General features: G+C 37.1%; 1 protein-coding gene across 16 annotated transcripts in view; it reads left to right on the top strand.

Annotated features, from left to right (window-relative positions):
* Nucleotides 1-19,867, top strand: part of LOC138762153 (myosin-IIIb-like) — a 550,501-nt gene that overhangs the window by 492,049 nt on the left and 38,585 nt on the right. The window contains exon 36 of one of the 16 annotated variants that reach the window (XM_069935649.1): nucleotides 219-871. The exons of the other annotated variants lie outside the window; for them this stretch is intronic. The gene's annotated coding sequence lies outside the window, so the exon portion shown is untranslated. Of the gene's footprint in view, nucleotides 1-218; nucleotides 872-19,867 lie in introns of those variants that run through there. 16 annotated transcript variants of the gene reach the window in all.

The following is a 19,867-nucleotide window of genomic DNA, read 5'->3' as shown; positions in this document are numbered from 1 at the left end:
GCCATTTAACTCCGTTGGTCATCATTTGAAAAGATTGTGCCATGAATTTCAGTGTTTTTCTTTCAAATGCACTTGTTATAATTGTGTTGCTTTACTTAATAATAGTCATAAGATGAATTGAATTTGTATATACTGTTTAAAGGTATGTATTTCAGATCATCATAATCTGTAGCATGATCAAATGTATCAATCAATTATATTTTACTTTTTAATCTTAGAAAATTACATCATGCACAGTGAAGCTGGTGAGAAGATTTATATCATAATTATGTTTTGAAAGACTGTCCGGGCATCTTGGACAAGAAGGTGGACATTTAGTCAGTTTGGAGTCTTTGACAGATTGTAACATGACAGGCCAATGTGGAAGGAATCCACAATTGGATACAATTGCTCTACACAGTCATTCATAGAACAATGCTAATAAAGAGAAATTGGGGGGGAAAAAAAAATCAAAAATGGAGCTAGGCAAGTTTAATTTTTTTTATTTAGACATACAGCACAGTAACAGGCCATTTCAGCCCATGAGTCCGTGATGCCCAATTTACATCCAGTTGACCGACGGCCCCCGGTACGTTTCAAAGAGTGGGAGGAAACCGGAGCACCCAGAGAAAACCCACAGAGATAAGGGGAGAACATACAAACTCCTTACAGATCATGTGGGATTTGAACCCTGGTCCTGATCGCTGGCGCTGTAAAGGTGTCGGACGCCAATGCCCTTTCTCTTCTGTTTTGTTTCAATGTTGTGCTAAGTCTTTTCTTTACCCAGCCCCTCAGGAACGAAGCAGGAAGGGAGAGTGATGATTCTGGGCAGCAGTGGGATTCAGGACAAATCCTTCTTGCTCATGGATGTTGTTTCTATCTACTATTAATAATGAGGTTATTGTCATGTATATTGTACAGTGTACTCTAAAATTCTATTTGTTGTTGAACAGATACTTGTAAAAATATTACATAAACAACTAAACAAGTACAATAGTGTATTTAAAAATGGACAATAAACATTTTAAAAATGGTCACAGTAATCCTTGTTCAATCTGTTCTTTTGTGGTGTTGGAGCATTTCTTGATTTGTGTAACAAGAGAAGATCCAAGGGCCTGATGCTGGTCACCAGACTTTAGTACCTTCTGCCCAAAGATAACAGCGAGAAGAGGTTGTGACCTGAGTGATGGGATTCTTTTATTCAGATTCACTGTCAATCTACAGATTTGTGAGCTTTGTGACCATTTCAAGCTGGTCAACATTAATCACAACAAGTCCAAGACCATGCTCTTTGACAATAGGTCAGACACTCCTTTGTCCATTTCACTTTTAAGTCTGATTATTTGAAGGTACAAGATGTGGCTCAGAGGAGCTTGATGATTACCAAAAACTGGCTGGGTGAACCAGGAACTGAGATTAATGGTTTAGCGCTAATTAGAATCAGGATTTATTATCATGAACAAGTCATGAAATTCGGTGTTTGTGGCAACATCATAGAGCAAACATTCATATTATAACCATCTTACAGCATCACTTTAAAAAATAAAAATAATAGTGCCCGAAAAGTAAGGCAGTGTCTTATTCAGGGATAAAGCTGTCTTTGTGCTGTTGAGTGCTTGTCTTTAAGCTCCTGTTCCTTTTTCCCCAATAGCATAGCCTGGGTGGTGGGTGTCTTTGAGGATAGAGGCTGCTTTTTTTAAGACATTGCCTCATATCCTTGATGGAGAGAAGTCAGGACCCTGTGATACTGCAGGCCAAGTTTACAATCCTCTAGAGTTTATTCTTGTCCTGAGAGTTGGTGCCACCATACAAGGCAGTGATGCAACTAGCCAGAATGCTCTCCACGGTACACCTGTAGAGGTTTATGAGTTTTCAGTGCCATACTGAATCTCCTCAGACACCACACCAAGTACATCTGCTGGCGAGCCTTCTTTGTGATTGCATCAACATGGAAGCTCCAGGAAAGATTCTTGGAGATGTTGACACCCAGGAATTTGAAGCTCTTGACCCTCTCCACTACTGAGTCCTCGATGAGGACTGGGTTGTTCTCCCCTGACTTCCTCCTGATCTTGGTTTTGCTGACGTTGAGCTCAAGGCTGCTGTCGTTGTACCATTCAATGAACTGATCTATCTCCCTTCTGCATGCTTCCTTATTGCCATTTGTGATTCTGCTGACAAATGTGGTGTCATCGGCAGACGTAGATAACATTGGAATTGTGCCTGGTCACACAGTCATGGGTATATAATGAGTAGAGCAGTGGGTGAGAATCAATCATGGGAGAGAACCTAAATATTAAATGCAAGGTTTTCTGCTCATTGTACATGGCACAGGTGTAGGCCATATCCTTGCTCCAGCAGTCATCACAGATGTCCTCCATTTTTGTCAGGAGATTGGAAATGGATTATATCCTCAGAGGTGCAATGTGAAAGGTCGAAATAATGATTTGAGGTGGACCTCATTTCACCATCTTGTGTAATAACATGCATGGAGAATAAAATCACGTAGAAATATTTCTCATCAACAGACATTTGATACCTTGTTTGGCTGATGGTGAGAAGGACCATCCCATCAGATCCTTCATGCATCGCAGGAGTGTCAGCATCATCACATGCTGCCCTTGAGGCAGCCGCATTGGAGATGAAATTATCATCCTGGTCCTTCAGGACTGTGTATTTGCCAAAAAAAATGTCTGGAAAGAGATGTAGTGCTCTTCTTTGAGATGCATCAAAAAAGCTGTGTAGCACAGGCTATTTCTAAGAATCCACTGAAACAAACATCAAATGTTGCTGGAAGATTATTCTAGTGAAAGACACCCTTCATCCCTTGGAAAGTTGCTGATCTTCCAATTCAAGGATATATCAAATGTTTCAAACTAGCAAATTAAAGGTCCAGGTCTATGTGTAAAAGAAAAAAAAAATGTACTGAAAAGACTAGAACAAGAGACTTTTGCTTAAGGCCTTCTGGCCATTGGTAGTTTTGTAAAAAAAAATCTCAAGACAATTTTCTCAAATATATGTGTAAAAGAATGAATGTCATGCTAATATAAATCTCTCTCAGCCATGTATCTATCCAATTTATTCTTAAAACTCAAGATAGAGTTCACAGCCACAACATCAGATGGCAACTCATTTCACACTCCAACAACTGAGTAAAGAAGTTCCCCCTAATCCTTTCCCCTTTCACCCTAAAGCCATGTCCTGTCATATTTATCTCGCCTAATCCCAGTGGAAAGAGCCTACTCACATTTACTCGGTCTATACCTCTCATAATTTTGTAAACCTCCTGTCAAATCTCCCCTTATTCTTATTCATTCTAAGGAATAAAGTCCTAACCTTTTTAATCTTTCCTTGTAACTCAACTCCTGAAAACCTGGCAACACCCTAGTTAATCTTCTCTGCACTCTTTCAATCTTATTGCTATCCTTCATGTAGCTGGGCAACCAGAACTGCACATAATATTCCAAATGTGGCCTCACCAATGTCTTATATAACTTCAACATAACATCCCAACTCCTATACTCAATACTTTGATTCATGAAGGCCAAGGTGCTAAAAGCTTTATGTACAACCCTGTACACCTGTGGTGCCACTTTCAGGGAATTACGTATCTATATTCCTTTGCTCTTCTGCACTCCTTAGTGCCCTACCATTTACTGTGTATGTCCTTCCTTGATTTGCTCTTCCAAAATGCAATACCTCACATTTGTCTGTATTAAACTCCATCATCTATTTACTGACCCATTCTTCCAATTGGTTCAGATTCCTCTGCAAGCTTTGAAAGTCTTCCTCATTGTCCATTACGCCTCCTATCTTTGTGTCATCATCAAACTTGCTGATCCAATTTACCATGTTATCATCCAGATTATTGATATAGACAACAAACAACAATGGTCTCGAGACAGATCCCTAAGGCACACCACTAATCACAGACCTCCCGTCTGAGAAGCAACTATCCACTACAACTGTTTTCTCCCACACAGCCAGTTTTGAATCCAGTTTACAACCCCTCTATGTATACCTAGTGCCTTAACCTCTCATGTGGGATCTTGTCAAAGGCCTTACTGAGGTCCATATAGACAACATCTATTTTTAAACTTTATTTATTCGTTCAAAAAAACAAATAATATGACATATTCAGCAATTAAACATGAACATGAATTTTTAATATATATATGTAAAAAAGAAAATAACCCCCTCCCCCTTCAGCCAACTCTCCTAAGGAGAGCCATAAAGAATATTAAACAAAGTTAAATATACATATTAAAATCTAATCAATATAAATTTAAATGTAAATATTCCAAGTATAACAGCCACTTATTAATAAAAAAATTATAATTATCATGTGAAACATACATAATTTTTTCCATTCTTAAACAATATTTCATCTCATTATGCCATCTATTAATATCAATCATATTTATATCTTTCCACATACTAGCAATACATTTTTTCGCGACAGATAAAGCTAAATATACAAAAGCAAGCTGAAACTTATCTAATCCCAAGCCTTTCAGAGGTTGCAAACTACCCAATAAAAATACTGTTGGATCTAAAACTATTTTAATCTATACAGATATTCTAAAAACAATTGAATTTTCTTCCTAAAAGATTGTATATGTATACATAACCAAACAGCATGAAAAAAAGTTCCAACCATATCACCACATCTAAACCAAATCTGATTCATTAAAACAATATTTTTAAATTTTTCAGGTGTCAAATATAATTGATGTAAAAACTTGTAATTAATCATTGCATTACTTGCATTTATCAATCTAGTTACACTATCATAACAGATATCTAGCCAATCCTCTTCAGAAAAAGTAAAACCAATATCCGCTTCCCATTTAATTTAGATCTATCCCAACCCTTTTTAACCATACCATCCTGTAATATTTGATACATAAATGAAATATAACCCTTCTCTGGTACCTTCATAAGAGAAGTCTCAAATTTAGTCATTTTAGGTAAAATCATATCTCTACCAAACATACATTTTACCAAAGATTGAATTTGATAATAAAGAAATAAAGAATTCTTATCAATACCAAAATCTTCCCTCATCTGATTAAAAGATAAAAACTTACCCTCTTTAAAACAATCTCCCAAATTTTTCACACCTTTAAATCTCCAATGCAATAAACTTTGATTATGTATTGAAAAAGAAATAAGTTGATTATTATACAATGGAGTCAAAGCCAATGATTTACCCCTAGAACCTATCATTTTATTTTTCTTTATCCATAACTTCATTAAATGTTTTAGTATAGGCACGTTATATTGTTGTAACAAATTTATATTCCACCTAAACAAAAATTGATGTTTTTCAAATTCAGAAATACTTGCCATCTCAATTTTAGCCCAACTAGGAGGCCGTACCAAATCCATCAATAAACTAATAAATTTAAGTTGGGCTGCCTCATAATAATTTTGAAAATGTGGTAAACGTAGTCCCCCTAACTCATATTTCCAAGTTAATTTATTCAAAGCTACTCTCGAAAATTTACCTCTCCATTAAAAACTCCCTCACCATTTTATTTAAATCTCAAAAAAAATTTTATCAAGTAAATACGGAATCGATTGAAACAAATATTGTATATGCGGAAAGATATTCATCTTAATTGTATTTATCCTTCCCACTAAATTAATAGGTAAATCTTTCCATTTAATCAAATTAGTTTTAATTTTTTTTCTTTAACGGAGCATAATTTAATTTATATAAAGATTGATAATTAACATTCAAAGTTATACCCAGATATTTAATTCGATCAGTCCACTTCAAATTAATAATATTCTTATAAACTGAATAATCTCCTTCACTTCCTGGTAATATTTCACTTTTTTCCCCATTTAACTTTATATCCAGAAAGACATCCATTTTCCTTCAAATGCAAAAGTGACTGAGTTGGGTTTATTAAATACACCAATACATCATCACCAAATAAATTAATTTTATACTCCTCATCTAAAACTTGTATCCTTTGTATCTGTGTATTTTGTCTTATCAACTGTGCTAAAGGTTCAATCACTAACGCAAACAAAGCTGATGATAAAAGACAACCTTAACGAGTTGATCGAGTTAACTTAAAAGATTCCGAAATCAAACCACTCGTCAATGCTTTAGCTACCGGTTTACTATATGGAGCCCTAATCCAACCAATAAAAGGACCAAACTTAAATTTCTCCAAAACTTTAAACAAAAAATTCCATTCAACTCTATCAAATGCTTTTTCTGCATCTAAAAATATCACTATCAGATGATCTAAAAATTGTCCATATAGACAACATCCACAGCCTTTCCTTCATCTACTTTCTTGGAAACATTCTTGAAAAACTCTACAAGATTTGTTAAACACGATCTACCATGCACAAAGCTATGCTGACTATCCTTAATTTGTCCAAATATCTATATATCCTATCTCTCAGAACTCCTTCCAATAATTTACCTACTACTGATGTCAGGTTTACCAGCCTATACTTACCTGGTTTACTCTTGGAGCCTTTGTTAAATAGTGGGACAACATGAGCTACTCTCTAATCCTCTGGCAACTCTCCCATGGTTAAGGACATTTTGAATATATCTGTCAGGGCCCCTGCAATTTCAACACATCTCCCTCAGGGTGTGAGAGAATATCATGTATGACACAGGGGATTTGTCTACTTTTATTTGCTAAGGCAGCAATCATCTCCTCCTTAATCTCCATATGTTTCATGACACTTTTATTTGTTTCCCTTCCATCTGTATGCATTATGCCAGTTTCCTGCCTAAATACTGTTACAAAAAACTGTTTAAGATTTCCCCCCATTTCAGGAGGCTCCACATTTAGTTGACCACTCTGATCCTATGGGGACCAATTTTGTCCATTGTTATCCTCTTACTCTTCATGTACTTGTAGAAATCCTTTGGATTTACCTTCACATTATCTGCCAAAGCCCCCTCATGCCTTTTTTCTTTCCTGATTTTCTTCTTTAGTATTATATTTTCCCTACTCTGCAAGTAGATCATTTGCTTTCATTTCTTAATTATATCACCTTTCCCTTCTTCTTAATTATATCACCAATATCCCTTGAAAACCAAGGTTCCCTAGGCCTGTTAATTTTGCCTTTAATCCTGGTAGGAACATGCTAACACTGCACCCTCAAAATCTCGCCTTTGAATGCCTTCCACTTGCCAGACACATCCTTGCAAAAAAACATTTTATTCCAATCAACTCTTCTGAGATCTTTCTCATTTCCACAAAATTGTCCTTTCTCCAATTTAGAACCTCAACTCTTGGACCAGACCTAACATGAGTAACTTGAACTTGATGACATTATGGTCACTGGACCCAAAATGCTCACCTACATAGACTTCTGCCACCTGACCTACCTGGTTCCCTACTAAGAGATCAAGTATTGCATCTTCTCTCATTAGTACCTCTACACATTGTCAAAAATGTTCAGGAAAGTTTTCTAAATCAAACTCCAAGCCACCCAGTCCTTTTACAATATGGGAGTCTCATTCAATACACAGAAAGTTAAAATCTCTTACTACCACAACTTTCTGTTTCTTACAATGGTCTGCTATCTCCTGACAGATTTGTGCCTCTAATTCTCTCTATAATACACCTATCAGTGTGCTCACACCAACCCCATTCCTTATCTCCTCCCATATGGCCTCTGTAGGCAAGTCATCAGTGCTGCTGTGTCTAAGCACAACTGTGACATTTTCACTGACTAGCTATGCCACTCCTCCTCATTTAATTTCTCCCTCTCTATCACGTCTGAAGCATCAAAACCCCAGAACATTGAGCTGCCAGTCCTGCCCCTCCTGTAACCAAGTCTCATTAGTACCAATAATGTCATAATCCCATATGCAAATCCACACCCTAAGATCATCTGCCTTACTGACAATACTTCTCATATTGAAATAGATACATCTGAGATCATTTCTATCATTTACAAGCCTCTGCTTTCTGTCTTTACATGTAGTCCTCACATGACCCTTACCATCCTCCACCTGACTATCTGGTTCCCCTCCAAATCTAGTTTTAACTCCCTGGAACAGCACGAGCAGTTCATCCTATTTGTTGAATTGAAGCCTGTGGAGAGTACAATCAAACAGAAATAAAGTAGGCAGCTGAACCCAATCAGTTCTCAATAGGGTGAATCAGGTTAAAATTACTCCCATCAGCATTTGAGGTAGGCATTTGGTCTGCCCATTAATTTCTTCCATTTGGGTATTGCTGTATTTCATTCAGTTACATCATGCACTGAGTTAAATTTAAGCAGTTTCTATATTAATAGTCCATTAATGTCAGGTTAGCATCACCAACATTAATGTTGTGACAAAAATGTTTACTTAAGACTCAGCCTGGTGCTTCCAGCCACATTCTTTGAAACTTTGGCAGCAAAACTACATTACCAGTGCTATAGTAGCTTCAGAGATATAGAATAACCATAATTCAGGGCTGCAATTTGGAAAATTCAATGGGCAGAGCCTTCATCCCATTCAAAGTTGCTGCTACAAATTACAGGAGCTTCTTTATCAGGAATGTCCCCATTCTAGCTCTTAATTGAAAGCCCAATTACAATCAGCAAATGTGAAATGTTTTGTTTGCCTGTGTTAAAGATGTGATTGGGAATTCATTTTCTTTTAGCTCAGGGCATTGGAATTGAATTCTCTGTGTTAAAAGTATCATGTCCTGGTCTTAATCATTAAACCTTGATACTGTCAGTAGTAGAATTCCAAAGTGAGCACAAACTCTCCATTACTGCCAGGATCACCTATGTGAATTTTCCAGAGAGAATATTAGTACTGAAAAACATAATTTTAGGTTTATTTAAGCATGGCAATGCAGGATTGATCCTAGGCTGAAGAATTAGTGTCAAAGGATATGTCTAAATTAAAGAAAATTGAGTGGGCTTCCAAAGCTGAGCAAGGAAAAAAAAACGTACAAAAACAAAATTGAAAATTCTTTATCTGAAAACTATAAAGGCATCAGGTGTGAGCTCAAATAAATTACAACAATGAAAAAAACAGTATTGGAAAAATAATGAAACTAAAAGATAATAAAATCCCCTGTACTGTTGACCAGTATCCTTGAGTTCTGAATGAGCTGGTAAAGCCACTGAGATGATGGATGCGTAGTTCCGCTGTAACCCAACACAACCCTGTTTTAACAAAGGAGGAAGTGAAAAATACAGGATATGAGACCAGAGGGATTAATAGAAATGTATTGATGGAATCTCTCAGTAGGGAATTGGTGTCAGGGCACTTTTCTAATACAAGGATCGGGCAGAATCAACAAATTTATAAAAGGGAAATCCATTGGAATTTTTCAACATTGAAAATTGTAAAATAGAAAAAGATGAACTGGTTTTTGAACTTTAAGGTATCATACATGAGGATATTGTCATAAAAGGGGATAGATGTTTAAATATTACAGAAATCAATGATTTGTGATTAATAAAGGAAGGTTTTTCTGAGATAATACATATGTCATTCTCTTATTGAATGGTAGGGAAACATGAGGGCCTGAATAGCCAATGTTCTCATCTGTTTCCTCTGTTCATAATTTCCCTTTTTGTTGAGTTAAGATCGTCCCTGTCCTAAAAGCAGCATAGAGCAATTTGTGTGGGGAAGATAATCTGTGACCAATAAATTCAGTACAACTCGAGTACTGCCATAATATTGCTTGATTATGTAATTTATAACTTTTTTCCTGAATCAATCCAAGTTACATCTGGAGAAATTGTGACCATAGGTGATTGTAATAATCACAATTTGGAGCCCCAAGTCGAACATTGAGACTATTATGGTGTTATTATTCTGAATTTTAAACCACATTCTTGAAAGTTTTCTAAACTTGATTGCAGTCTGGCATTTTTAAAGATTTATGTGGAAAGTATTTTTGATATCTCTTGGTCAATTTAATATGTTGTAGAAATATATTCAAACTGATATTCAGGAATTCTTGGAGGAAGCTAGGAAGGGGTTGAAGAGAACTGTCAGGCTTATTTTTGAAGTTACTGCCAACTGAAGGCTGAAAAATATTGTGAATGTTACATGCTTACATTTTGAGAGAGCATTTAAGTTCTTTAATTGAAGGAGGATTGACCAGTGGAGTGAGACATACAGCCCTTAAGCCTGATCTGCCATTCAGTATGCTCATGCCTGATCAGACCATTCTCAATCCATCTTTGGAGTTAAACTGGAAAGTCTGCAGACACTTTGATTCTAGCGCAATGCACAGAAGTTCTAGAGAAACTCAGCAGGTTGTGCAACATCTATAGGAAGTACAGTAAAGGGTAACCAATGTTTTGGGTCTGAGCCTTCCTCAATATATTTTCCTGCCTTTCCTCATAAACCCTTGATTCCCTTATTGATTTAGACATCTCTAAAATTTTCATATCCAAACTCTCAGAGGCAAGGATTTCAAATAACTTGCAAATCTCAAAGAGAGAAAAAAAATCTTCATCTCATTGTTAAAGGGATGCTCTTTGGTTCTGGGCTTTCCCATAAATTAGAAAAATCATCACACCGTTTACCAAGCTCCTGAAGAATTTTTTATGTTTTAATGAGAACATCTCTTATTAAGCCACCTATAATTTTGACCCTGATCTGCCACTCAGGTCCATACTGGTCACTCTGTGTTTTAAGAAACAGAGTGATTATTATATCATATATAATGACTTAATGCTCTTTTAAGTTCATTGCATTTTTAAAAAATCACTTGAACCAATTTTTATTGCCATGAAGTTCCAGATTTCTATTGCACTCAGCCCAGATTGGGTGAAGATTCTGCCTGATTTTACACCTAAATGATCTGACTTTTTTTTCTACAGAGAAAAAAATTGTCAGTTCATGTTCTCTTTTTCTGCCTTCATCGATCCGATTGAATCAATATAACATCCTAACCTTGTGGCTTTAGCCTTTAGTGGGATTGGCTGAATTTGCACTGCACTTGGTCCTAACTTGCGAGACTCCGATGTGAATACAGAATTCCAGATCTGGTTTGACTTAGATTCTGTAGAGTAACATCCTCCCCTTTATATTCCAATCCCATTTGAAGACATATTTTTCTGTACCTGCACACATGCATTAAAGATTTATGTACGTGAAGAGTAGAATCTGCTTGATTCTATGTAATTCTTAGATTCTCATCATTTAGAAAATGTTTTTCTTGAAGCCAAAGTGGATTTCTTCTGACTTTCATTTATTGAATTCCATTTGCCATTTTCTCAGCCAACTTTATCTGTATTCTTTTCAACATTATCCTTATCTATTATATTTAACGATGATCTTCATTGGTGTTAAATGCAAACATTTATACCTCTCTTCCTTCCCTAATCACTGATGAGTCTATTAAAAGCTGTGGCTTTAATACAGAATCCCAGGGAACATTGCTTTATTACATCTTGTCAATCAGAATACATACCCATTATTCTCTCCTCTGTCTTCTACTCAAAAACAATTTCTTACCAGAATGATGTCTCCCTTGACTGAAGTGTCAAGAAACAGGAGCTACAGAATCAGAATAACTGATTGGTCATTCCGAAGTAAAATAAGAAGACATTTCTTTACCTAAAACTTTGGAGTTCTATAGAGAAGCCTTATACAACACAAATATTGATAGTTGTTGATATTATAGAAATGTAGAGATGTGTTCAGTGCAGGAAAGTTGAGCTAAAATAATTTTTAAAACCATGTTCTCATTGAATATAATGGAACAGACACAAAACTGAGTCTTGATCTAATCAACATCTGATCTGGACTCATAGCAAGAGGGATCATCCTGTTGGTATCTTGTTTTCAGACTGTCTCAGTTCCATGTATTTTTCAGTGAGATGGGGTTATCCTAATACAGTAAGACCCCTGTTTTCCAGAATTCAAACAACCACCTGCCTCAAGCAACAGACAAAAAAAATTTGCAGAAAATAAATAGGTAAAAAATGCAGATGTTTAAAATAGCGCTTCTCATTGTTAGTTCACCAATCGTGCCACACACAATCTTAACCAACTGCAAGATTCACTTATCTGGCATCTACCAATCCCCATAGGGGCCAGATACCAGGAGTTTTACTGTAAGTTGGAGTCTGTCAAGTTGCATTTGATGTAGTAAATTCCAGAAAAATTTAAAATATTGATGTTTGAAGACGTGCAGAGAAAAATGGCTACAATTATTAAGAAGTTCGTGAACAAAATGTGGGCTAAGAACTGACAGACTTGAGATCCATTCATCAGCATGAAATTAGGAGAATATATTTGGACTCATCAAAATGATGTGATGATACAATTTGGAAAATTTTTTTGCTGCACTCAAGATGCTATTGAAATGGAAATGATTAATCTTTCACAGATTTTGATTTGTTTCAAGGCAATATGTGCAAAAGGTGAAAATGTTCTGGAGAAGTGTTGCTTCACTAAGCTAGTGGAACATTTGTGCCAAAGAGATTATAAGGGCAAATTGTACATGAGTTTTGAAAAGTACTACACCATTACTTAGAATAACAAGAATAAAGTTACAGGAGGGAGATAGATCAGCTTGTTGAATGGTATACAACAACAACCTTGTGCTCAATGTCAGCAAAACCAAGGAGATAATTGTGAGCTTCAGAAGGAAATCAGGGGAACAAGTCCTCATCAAGAGCTCAGTAGTGGAGAGAGTCAAGAACTTCAAATTCCTGGTGTCAACATCTCTGTGGGTCTGTCCTGGAGCCTCCATGTTGATGCAATCACAAAGAAGGCTCGCCAGTGGCTATACTTTGTGAGGTGTCTGAGGAGATTCAGTGTGGCATTGATGACTCTCGTCAACTTCTATAGGTGTATCATGGAGAGCATTCTGAGTGGTTGCATCACTGCCTGGTATGGAGGTGCCTTCTGGCTAGTTGCATCACTGCCTGGTATGGAGGTGACGACTCTCAGGACAAGAATAGACTCCAGAGGAATGTTAACTTGGCCTGCGACATTACAGGCATCAGACCATTCCATCGAAGACATCTACATGAGGCAGTCTTAAAAAAGTAACCTCTATCCTCAAAGACCCCCAGCAACCAGGCCATGCCCTCTTCACTCTGCTCCCATTGGGAAAAAGGTACAGGCACCTAAAGATGAGCACTCGACAGCACAAAGACAGCTTCTTTCCCACTGCCATCGGATTCCTGAATAATCAATAACTCTGATTTACTTCTTGTGCACTTTTTTTTTCTAGTAATGTTGTCAGATGGTTATAATATGAATGTTTACCCTGTGACGCTGCTGTAAAACACCTAATTTCATGACTTGCTCATGACAATAAATCCTAATTCTAAAATTAGATGGACCTATAATTTTATGCTTGAGATGTTCTAATGTTTTGCACACATAACTGCATTCATTCACTCTGCCTCTTTCTGTCAAAATGTTATCTTGGAGTAAAATTACATAAAAGAAGACTATTTGCTATTTCCCAGGGAAGCTATCCCCTTCCTTCCTTTATTTCTCTGTATCCCTGTTACTTATCCTCTTCCACACACCCATCAACTTTGATTCTTACTGCTGTTAACATCCATGAAGTGGTAGCTTAAAGTAGACAATGAACCTAACTTGAAATGTTGGAGAGAACTAAACCACCCATATAATCACAGGCACGAAATTCCATGCAAATGTCACCTGAGGTCAAGATTGAACCGAGGTCCCTGGAGCTTTGAGGCATGAAAACTAACTGCTGTACAACTGTGTTACCTGTGTCTTGCTACCTATCACATCAATTCTCCATTTTGCTCACTTCAACTGAATCCCCATTTTTCAATGCGAGAATAATTTCAGAGAGGAAGGTGACAGTTCCACAACCAGCCTCCTGGCTATATCTGGCTGTTTTCTCCCTTTTCCGCTTCCAGCTATCACTCTCTTGACTCTGTCATTCAACTCCCAGTCTTCAGCCTCCCCTACCTGTCTCCATCAGTCTGTCATCCTTCACACCTTCCTTGGTCCATCTATCCCCTACAAACCCTTTACCTCTCCTCTTTAATATTATCTGACTTTCCTTACTCAGTCCTGAAGCACAGTTTCAACCTGAAATGTTAACTAATCTTATACCCTCTATAGATGCTCTGGGACTCACTGAATTTTTCCAGTATCTTGTTTTTTTTTAATTGCTGGTGAAGAAATTGTCTTTAGTAGACTTTACTAACCTACCCTCCAAAAATATGATGTATTTTCACACTATTCACAATTCAGAAACAACTGAAAAGATCACAGGGGTCTCCCTTTCCATCTTTTGGTGATATTTACAATGAGTGTTGCTTAAATAGGGGTCAGAGAATGTATAAAGACCCTTTTGACCCAGCACACAGCATCTTTAATACACATCCATGAAGAAGGTGGTACAGGAGCACCAAAATCAAGACTGCCAGGCTGGGAATTAGGTCTTCTCACATGCTGTGAGATTGATGAACAGTATCCCTCAACTGAGTAAAACATCCCAAAATATTTAAATACATTGATTTAAATTATATCTTTATGTATATGTGTGATTATTATACAGTGCAGTGTATATGTGTGCACTGTGGTCTGAGAAAATGATGTTTCGTCAGGTTGTACATGTAATAAACTTGAACTACTGTCATAGCGTATGTCTGTCTTTCCCTGCCTGGTCAGTTACATATTATCATTTGATTAAATTTCATAGGACCTTTCATTCAAAACTTGTCATTGAAAAAACAAAATAAGTCTTTCACAAAGCATCTGCATTTGTTCTGAAATATAAATTCTGCAGATAAAAATGTAGTCAGTAGCCCACAAGACAAAGGAGGAAAACCCCTACACCCAACCCCAACCAACCAATTTTCCCCTGCAACCGCTGCAACCGTGTCTGCCTGTCCCGCATCGGACTTGTCAGCCACAAACGAGCCTGCAGCTGACATGGACATTACCCCTCCGTAAATCTTCGTCAGCGAAGCCAAGCCAAAGAAGAAGAGGCTGTAGTTAGTAGCTAATTGCAAGGTAAAATGCTGAATTAATTTGAAAAATATGATTTTGCTGCAGTAGCACCAGTAAATCAATGCACCAGACACAGTAATTAGCCAGCAATAATCTTTATTCAAACTTGTCTCCCTTTATAAGTCATTTCCGGCCCAGATACACGGGACTGGAAGTGACTTCATCATGTCCCTGCAATGTACACAAAGAGAACGGGGCTTAAAGTGGAGACGAAAGGAGCCCTGTGCCAACTTATGGACGAGTACCTCACTGCCCTGTGCGCTGTGATTCGGCCCGCAGCATCACGCGGCCATTTGGCCGGCTGCACAGTGGTGATCAGACCCACAGGGTTGCATGGTCGTTTGGCCAGCTGCGCAAGCGGTGATTAAGCCTGTGGAATTTCATGGTCGTTCGCCCAGCTGCACGGGCGGCGGTATGGCCCACTCTGTTAAGTGGCCACTCGGCCTGTTACAATTGAATTATAAAACTTATGCACTGATTTGCGATTGCCCAATATCTGATGATTGAATCTAGATCAAATATGCCCATATTTATCAAACATAAAGCACACACTTTTGGTACTCTCATTTTCTTCAGAAAGGTCTACTGCTGGCTAGCTATGTTTAATGTAAAATAGAATGGTCTTTCTTTTTATTTCTTCAAATATATTTCATTGTTTTATTTTCATTTCTCCTCTACTTCCTTTTTTTCTAGCTAGCAGAGTGTTCTAAATTTAGGCCATTTCTCATGCTGATAGTTTTGTATTTCCCCTTAATAATGACAGGACAGATTTGAAAAACTCTTTAGTTTATCTAATACTATCATCAAGGCTATCCTTCGTTGTCAAGAATAATGGCCTTTATTCCGTTGATCGTAGAGCAAAAATGCCTGTGTGTGTATTTGTTTAATGTATTCTTGACGTTGCACTCCAAGAAGCACACAGTAGTTCTAATCAGTCTAATTCATTTGTAGGAGTTCCAAAGTAAAAGTTATTTGTTTTAGATGTACATGTAACAGACAACGTTCAAGTCCTCCAAGATACTAAAATGCTATTGTACAGTAATGCAACTTTTACATTGTTCTTAGTGGTACTTTTAATTACTGTTATTTACTGTTATGGTTGCAAATTTTCATCATATCCTATTACTCTAAACATAAAATTGAATAAAGTTTCCAATCTGAAATACATTGAGATGCTTTTATTACTTTTCTAAGGAAAAAAGTAATAAAAATAATAAACTGGTAATGCATTTTGAAAGGTCAAACCAGAAGGCTGAGTGCAGGGTTAATGGTCAGACTCTTAACAGTGTGGAGGAACAGAGACACCTTGGGGTTCAAATCTATACATCTCTCAAGATTGCCACGCAGGCTGATAGGATAGGTAAGAAAACCTTTGAGATGTTGGGTTTCATTAATCGGGGGATTGAGTCAAGAGGTCCATGTTGCAACACTCAAAATCTCTGGTGAGACCACACTTAGAGTATTGTGTTCAGTTCTGGTCATCTCATTATAGGAAGGATGTGGAAGCTATGGAGAGTGTGCAGAGAAGATTTACCAGGATATTGCTTGGATTGTAAAATAAGTCTTATGAGGCAAGGTTAGCAGACCTAAGACTTTTCTCTTTGAAGAAGAGACTTAAAAGAGCTATACAAGATTATCAGGGTCATAGATAAGGTGGACAACCAATGCCTTTTCTCAGGACAGGAATAACAAGCACCCATGGACATCTCAACAAAGTGAAGGGAGGAAAGTTTAGGGGAGACATCAGGGGTATGTTTTTTTTTACTCAAAGTGTTGTGGGTGCCTGGAATGCCTTACCAGGGATGGTGGTGGAGGCTAACACATTAGGGTCATTTAAAAGACTCATGGATGAAATAAAATAGTGAGTTTCAAGGTAGGAAGGGTGTAGTACTTTTTATCCTAGTAGAAATATATAGGTTGGCACAACATCGAAGCCCGTAGCACTTCTACTGTGCTGTAATGTTCTATGTTCTAAATGCATTCTAAAATACTATCTGAATAATAACTATTTAGATATTTTAGTTCACCAATATTGAGTTTGAACAGAAATATGAGCATAAAAAGCATAAAATGGAAAATAAGAACAAAAACTGCAAGGTAATGTTTGGTTAGACCACACTGGGAGTATTGCATTCAGTTCTGGCTGTCTCATTACAGGAAGGATGTAGATGCTTTGGAGAGGGTGCAGAGCAAATTTACTAGGATGTTGTCTGGATTGGAGAACATGTCTTATGAAGCAAGGTTGACAGAGTTATGGCTTTTCTCTTTAGAGTGACAAAGGATAAGAGGTGTCTCAATGGAGGTATAGAAGATTATGAGGGGATAGCCAGCAACTTTTATCTTGGGCAACAATAGCAAATACCAGAGGACCTTGGTTTAAGGTGTGTGAAAGTTCAGGGGAGATGTTAGGGGTAAGTTTTTTTTACTCAGAGAGCCTGGAATGCATTGCTGGGGGTGATGGTGGAGGTTGGTACATTTGGTACATTCAGAAATCTCTTAGAATAGCACATGGATATAAGAAAAATAGAGGGTTATGGGTGTGAGGTAGGGAAAGATTAGATTGCCGTGGACTAGGTTTACATAGGTCGGCACATCATTGTGAGCTGAAGGCTCTGTACTGTGCTGTAATATTCTACTGTATATTCTGTATTGTGTGGAACTGCAAATTCTAAAATCTGGAAAAACAAACAAACCCTTGAGGAGCTCAGTAGGCCATGCAGAGAAAAGGTTTAAGCCAATGTGGCACTATGAAAGGGATTATTTTATCAAGGCATTAGCTGTTATTTTCATTATGTTGCATTAAAGATACCAGTTATTTATTGTACATGATATGCCAAACTGGTTTATAATAATTTTCGGAGTAACACGCTTAATTTTGTTTTTAGGAACTGAACTACCACACACATTGTGAACTTTGGTGGGGTGCAATGACCTATCCCTCCCTGTCTGGCCTCAGGGCAATAAGCATTTTGACTTGGGCCAACTCTTAAACATGCTGGCTGTGTAAGCCTCAAAGCTGGAATCGTGGTATCATATTGCAGAAAATAGCTCCAAAATTAGAGAGGCCAAAGTTTTGATCTCTCCCATGTTTGGAGGGTGAACAATGGCATCTTCTGTTGCGGCATGACATCAAAGCTCTACTGAATAGCCGCCAGAAGTATTAGTTTGTGGTAGATTACTGTGGAAATTCACAGATGTTGTTCTCCTATGAGGCACAGATTTTTATGATTGAAGTACACAGTAGCCTAAAGTATTGCGTTAAAAGTGAGTGCAAGACTGGTCCCTGACCAGTTCCTATGAAGTGTGATGCAAAGCCAGCAGAACTGCATTACCTGTACATGCCCAACAGGTCACAGCAAGGTCAGCTACAAAGGAGTACTGTGTTTACATGCTTGGACAAATGCTTATCTTTGTTTACCAGATGTCTAGTTTATAATGTTAGGACATGATGGATTCTTTCATAATATTGACTACTTAAAAAATAAATTGACTGTGGATTGCCTGGAAAAATATCTACAGTATTTGCAACATTAAACCAACCTGGAATTATACAGCAGGCAATTCAAATTCAAACTACTTTGAAATGACCAGTTAGGTAACATTATTTCACTTTAATGCATATCAGATTCTGGCAGCATTGTTTTATGTTGCATCGACACAATTAGATGCTAAACTGTAAAACTGCTAATTGAACTGGACCCATAGACAGGAACTATTTCATAGTGAAAGATAGATTATAGGTACAATCTAATCACAAATAGCTGTAACATGTGGCATATGCTGATCTCTAACAGGTGTTCTGGTTGTAAACGTGTTGGAAGTATCAGGAGTATTTTTTTAACCAAATCTAAAAACATCCAGCAAAATTGAAAATATCAAATACCTGAAGTTCATTTTCCATTAGTTTCAAACCTAATTTTATTTCAAAACTTCCTGGGTTGAATTGTAGTGATATATGCTGTATACCCTCACACAATTAATTTCCAAATGTTTTGTGCTTTCGCTTTGGATTACAAGGTCATTCGAGGTCACATTAAATGTCTAAATTGATTGATAGTCAAACACTTTTGATTTTGAATGAGCAAAATTGAGGTTCTAGCAAAAAATAATTCTGGCCAGAAAGCAGAATACTTTAAAAATGTGAGTAATCTGAAATGTAAAACAATATATGTCACAAAATGATGCTGAGTTAATAGTCAATAATTTACACCATTTTACAAAATTTACTGTGTTGACTTGAAAACCTGTGCTATTTATAAAAAAAGAGAGTGGATCCACTGCCTTATTGGTGATTGGTGCTCAAACATTGGAATTAACTTTTCAGAAATCAATTTTTCCATTTATTTGCTTCTTCATATTTATTTGCTAGAATTTGAGGTATTATTTTAATACAAAATCTTTGCCAGGATGGAGAATAGAGAAATGATAGAAACTCCAGAAATAGCAACATATATTCTAAACAGTGAATTATTACTACCTTGAAATAAATTTTAACTTCAGGCATTCTTTTCATGCAGTGAAGGCCATTTTGAATATTCCTGTTAAAAATAACTTCAATGCAAGTACACTGACTACAGTAATCAAGAGGAAGGGCAAGAACTTTACTACCTTGTGATTTTTTTTTTCAAAATTATCTAACTCATTGAATAAACTACCTTACAAATTAGTTTTTTCAGTGTAGTACTGCAACAATGAAAACTGAATCTGTGGGCCAGAATTTCTCAGCACAAATTCACCGATGGTCTTTTCCCACGACTCCATTTACTTTCTGCAGCTCTGCATTTGCAGTTATCCCTGTGGCCTGGCTCATATGCAGAGTGGAACGTACTGACGGTGACATTTCAGGCTGTGGATCAAGCAACCGCTCCATCCCCAGTCAAGGAGCAGGAGGTCAGATGCCAATGCACTTGACCTCCAGCTCATTTC

Source organism: Narcine bancroftii, chromosome 4 (assembly GCF_036971445.1).
Source record: "Narcine bancroftii isolate sNarBan1 chromosome 4, sNarBan1.hap1, whole genome shotgun sequence".
Taxonomy (NCBI): domain Eukaryota; kingdom Metazoa; phylum Chordata; class Chondrichthyes; order Torpediniformes; family Narcinidae; genus Narcine; species Narcine bancroftii.
This window is presented reverse-complemented; position numbering and strand designations above follow the sequence as displayed.